Source organism: Macadamia integrifolia, chromosome 10 (genome assembly GCF_013358625.1).
Source record: "Macadamia integrifolia cultivar HAES 741 chromosome 10, SCU_Mint_v3, whole genome shotgun sequence".
NCBI lineage: Eukaryota > Viridiplantae > Streptophyta > Magnoliopsida > Proteales > Proteaceae > Macadamia > Macadamia integrifolia.
Window position 1 is genome coordinate 11,939,282 of NC_056566.1, and position 5,682 is coordinate 11,944,963.

Below are 5,682 nucleotides of genomic sequence, written 5' to 3' on the forward strand. Positions count from 1 at the left end.
GGTTTTTTTTTTTTTTTTTTTAAGAGTAATTCGGTTTGGTTTCGGTTCTGAACCAACGGTTTTAACATTAAATAGAAATCGAACCGAACCGAACCAAATAGCAATACTCACATACCCAAATCGAATATGAACCGTATTTATTTGGTTCGGTTCTGTCCAGTTAATTGGGCTCGATTTTGGTTTCGGTATTTGATTTCGATTTGAAATTGACACCCTTAGAAATGGCGAGGTGCATCAGGAGTGTTATATGACAAAAGAGTACTTATTAAGCTAAAGGAAAAATTTTACAGGATAGTTATTCGACCAACTATGATGTATGAAGCACAGTGTTCAGCAGTCAAGAAGAGTACTTTAAATAAACTGTGTAGCGGAGATGAGAATGTTGAGAGGGCTGTGCGGGAAGACCCGAAAAGATAGGGTAAGGAATGACTGTATTAGAAATGATTTGGAGATTACACTAATCTAGGACAAACTCTGTGAGAGCCGGTTGATGTGGTATTACCATGTTCAATAGAAACCTATGAGTGCCCCAATAAGGAAGACACCAAATTTATTTTGTGGGAGCCAGAAAATGTAGGAGTAAGCCTAAGGTCACTATTGACGAAGTGGTTTGGAACGATATGCAAATGATATGACTCGATCCTAGTATGACTTCAAATAGAGTTTTGTACAGGACAAGGACCTGTGTTGTCGACCCCTTATAGGGGTGTTCTTATGATGCGTCTTTCTCTACTGCTTTTCCGTCTTCTCTTATCTCAATTTTTCCTCATTTTTAACCTATCTTTTGGGTTTCTTTATTTTCTAATATTGGATCCATGTGGCCGACCCTATTTAGTTGGGATAAAGTTCTGATTGTTGTTGTTGTAATAATTATGGGTGTCCATAGTTCATTTTTCTGTTTTTTTTTTTTTTTTTGGGTCAAACGAACGAGGTAAAAAAAAAATAAAAATAAATAAAAAATACAACAAAAACAAAAAATATTGGAACATGATTAGTTCCAACATTGAAGTTTCCTTCCAAAATTTTGAAAAAGGAACGGACAATTCTAGTTTTGACACGAAACATCATTTCTAGAACAAAATGACTACCAAACGCAACCTAGTTTCATAGTCCGGTTTCAAACAGTAATAGTAGGTTTACATTCTTCACCCATTTGGGTATGTCACTGAATGGTGCAAGCCTGCACTTGCATACTCTTTGATTTTACACAGCCACCGCCTCAACCCCTCCGCTTGCAGCTTTCAACAACTCATGGCTCCAACTCCTCATCCCTTAGTTTCTGATTTCTTCTTGGGGATGGATTCTATAAGGCTTTCAATGAAACTTCCAGTGTACCCAGAAGAGAAAAAGAGAATTAAATAAAGGACATACAATATCTAAACAAGTTTCATCAACTCAATCCAAACTGAAGATATCAAATTTCATTCTTTCCCTAGCATTTTTGGAATCAACATTATTTATTGTCTTCACTGTACAATGACTAACCACATCAAAACCCATAGGAAACTCGTGTGAAATGGTGTGGATGAAAATATAATGGAATGGGTTCATCAAACAATATATGCTATAGAAAGGAGAATGCTAATTTAACAAAGTGATTATTCAACTAACGACTAAATGAAACCAAACATAAGGATTCCAACTGGTGCTTAGGATCAAACCTCGTACATGTACTTTCTTCAATACTATACTGTTCCAAACATAAAGGAAAAACCGAATCGGAGCCATTACTCTTGACAGTAAGAACTGACAATGTTTTAGCAACACTACCACAGACCCTAATGGTGCCTTCCATATCAGACCAAACCCTCAATCGCCTATTCACATTATCACCACAATCCGACAGAACAACCACGGCATATTCAGAATGTACTAGAGCCGGATTGCGACGGTAAGCAACAAAATCCACACCATACTGAGAACCTGGCCGAACAGCCCAATTTTTCATCCGAAGATGAGAATAAGCTTTATAAAAAACAGGGAATTCTGTTCTCTTAGAATTCATGTACTTCCATAGCTCTTCTTCATTCTTTGCACAATTATCTTCCACCCCTACAATTTGGAGACATTTGAGAGAGTGGCAGAGGTAGAAGGCCTCCTCAAAACCCAAATGATACCACTGCTTATCTTTCTAGGCTGTGATAATGGGCTTGCCAAAACAAGCCATATTTAAAAGATTGGCGTGTTCAGGTTCTGCTTCAATAAGAACACTGCAACCTGAGAGCAATCCATGTGTTTGTGACTGTATTAGAGAAGACTGAAGTTGTTGGACAATTTCTGACATGGTCTGCAAGGGCCTTAGCTTTTGAACCCTTTCCCTTCCACCTTGCTCCCATTTCAAATAAGCTTTAATCCCTCAATGCGTGAAGTGAAGCAGCCTTCAAGACTCATACAAGCTGAAACCATTTTTAACAAAAAGGGGGCATGGTGAAGACATTATCCCCAACAACTACCATAGTTATTGTTAGTTCAAACACCAAGAAATACGAAAAATAAATAGATAATAGATCTACACGACACAGAGATTTAACGAGGTTCATACACTAGGGTAGTGTGCTTCGTCCTCGGCGAAGAAGAAGATCTTTCACTATGCAAAAGAGAGATTAAACCCAAGCAGTGGCAAGAAAACTTGCCCTGAAACCCTAGCTCAAAAAAACCCCAAAATACAATGACTTTCTCAACAAGCAACAGTACATTCTATACTCCAAGTCGCGGGTCGACCCATTAGGTTGCGGTCAATCCGGTCAAACCATACCCACCGCACCCCCATACGAGATCAGTGATGGGTTATCGGCCCAACCCCTCTGCTTCCATCACAAATCTTAAAAAACTTCCTATTCAGGTCGCCACCAAAATATGTCGGAGCAGGTCAATCTTCAAAACGAGTCAAAAATTCGAGACAAATTTAACAGTTATCAAGGCAGCAAGGCGACCAAGGCGTTTGAGGTAATGCCCAACTATCTTGGCGATTAGGCAGCTGCAAGATGTCGCCTTGGCTAACAAAGCGTTTTAATGTTCTTTTTAATATAACCATTTTATTTGGCACAAATAGCATATTAAAAGTTATGTAATTCTACTTATATGCTAAATAGCTATTAAAGAGTCATACCAATGCAAGATAATCATCAAAAAAACAAATCAACAAAGTGAATAAACTAAAAAATGATTAAGCCACATCAAGTCAAAAAAAATAAACATTAAATCACATCAAGTCATCAAAAATCAATATTTAGAGAAAAGTTATTGTCCTCTAATAAGAGACAGGTCAAATGATTTTAATTTTACATGAAACTTTTTGTATTAGGTATAATACAAAGCCAGTTTTCCAACAAGTCTAAGATTACTTAAATTTGAGTTGTAATGACATAAAGTACCAGTAAAACTAACTACTACCCAGACTCTATGACATGATAATCCTTCTTATGTTATGATGCATTTCCTAATATATAACTCCCTCAACATAATCTTTAGATTCTAATCTAATACAACAATGCATGGGAGGTGATTGGTGAAGGGGCTTGTGCATTGTAGGGCAAGGACAGAAACCAGAGCACACACATAGATCAAAACACAAGTTTTAATTGCGTTCATTGATCAATGGAATCCCCCACCCCATCACTGTCCAAGCAATGAACCAATAGACAGTTAAGACATTCAGAAAAAAGCCAGCCAGAAAATCAACTTTCATTAATTCAGAACTCACTACAATCAATTGCTACAATGCTATGGATTTTATAGACTACCAAATTGAACCCAAATTAGAATCTAGACCCCAATGTCATTTAACTAGATGCTACCTATAATCCAGCAATGCTATAGTTTTTGTCCAGTCTCATCTCTCCTAGCAAGGATGCAATGCAAAAGGCTCCAATATAGAAGAACCAGGATCACCCAAAACAGAGAAAGAATCATCTATAAGTATGTCAAATGGGTTTTCTTTCAAAAAGGTCAGGTTAATATATGTCCTCCATGTATCTATAGATGAATGATGGCTGCCAGTGGAGGAAAAACGACCAGAAAATTGTGAAAGTGAACCCCCATGCCCTAGAGCGTACTATCAATGCACAATTGCACCTGCATGCTCAGTAAGAAAGCATGTATATATGATCAACTTTCTTCTCAATCCTAACATAATTCTTGGTCACTTGGAAATTTGAATTGGATACCAATGTGAAGAACCTCAACAATTACCATAGAAATGGTTATGGAGGCCAGACCTAAACACCCCAACAAAGAACACTGATCTGAGTTTTTCTCCATTCTCCTCTCTTTCTTACTTTGATATGCATTGCTCTTTTCAGATCTCTTTCCCTTGTGTAATCTTAACACTAAATGCCACTAATCAAATGCTCTGACTTAAAAAAAAAAAAAGTATGCTGAGACCAGCCATGACACTTGTCTAGACAAAGTTTAAGATGGTGTTAAGAACCCATAATTCTAGTGCACTCTAGAGGAATAGCATTTGAATTTGGTAGATCCTGGCAGAAGAATACTTAGCTTTCATTACTTAATGTCATGTATTTCAGTATTTCTTTCCCCTAACTCTATATTGTTTGTTTCGAATTTCAGAAAATGCACAGAGAACAATTCTATCTTGATCACCACCTACGAAGGATCCCACAACCTACTTTTATGGTCGAATGTTCTTCCTCAGCTGTAGAATTTGTCTGCAGAATAAATCTAAAAACAGAGCTCTAGATTGGGCTTTGCTCACAAGGGGAGAAGGAGAAAGAAACCTGCAAATCGGTAATCGTTTGCGTACTTGGAGCATATCCGACGAACGACGAAGAACTCGTAATCAAAAGCTGCAAATAGGTAAGAATTGAAATGTGTTAGAAGGATTAGTTTTAGAAGAAGAAGAAGACAAATTTGTATCTCTTTGTTGCCCTACGATTTCAGTTCCTAAACCCTACTTCAGACACATACCACATACAGATTCTCGGAGCTGGATAATTAGCCGTCTCTTCTGTTGCCCTAATTTTTTCAGTTCGTAAACCCTAACAGGTTACCAAACGCAGAATCCGGAGGAAGGGGAATATCAGAGCGGGAGCGGGAGCGGGGGCGGGAGCGGTAGCGGTTCTGTTTTGAAAACAGGATTCAATGACTGAATCGACCTCAATAACCTTAGACACTGTTTGATAACGTTTTTAGAAACTTTGAATCCTTTTTTGTTTTTTTTTTCAGGAAAAAAAAAAAAAAAAAACACATAAGAAAAAGTTTGATAAAATTGTTTAGTTTTTCTAATTTTTTGAAACATAAATAGAAATTTACACTTATTTTTGTATCTAGAATTAGGTTTGATGATACAAATCAGATTTCCTTTTCCGTTTATTGGAATAACTTGTGAGCTAAAAAATCTATAGACCTTGGATGAAAAAATTACATCTCCATGGTGGCTTTCCAAAGTTCGAAGGTTCTTTAGGGAAATGAGAAGGAATACACCCAATTTTTTCTTTGCTAGTGAAAGCCTTAAATCCACATCCATCGATTCTTTTGTAATTTTTTTCTAATTCTCTCCAGACCCTTATGAATTAGTTATATTGAATCGTTGTTGGGGATTGAAGTTCGAATTCCCCAGAAAAACGCACATTGACCCAAGGATTCTACGCAAATCCACTCAATTTGAAAAACAAGTTTATCAAACACCAAAAAATCCGTTTCTGTTCTCAGAAACATTATTAA

At 37.1% G+C, this 5,682-nt stretch overlaps 1 pseudogene; it reads right to left on the bottom strand.

The window, feature by feature from the left end:
- Window positions 1-1,390: 1,390 nt before the first annotated feature.
- LOC122091179 lies at window positions 1,391-5,108 on the bottom strand (annotated as a pseudogene).
- Window positions 5,109-5,682: the final 574 nt, after the last annotated feature.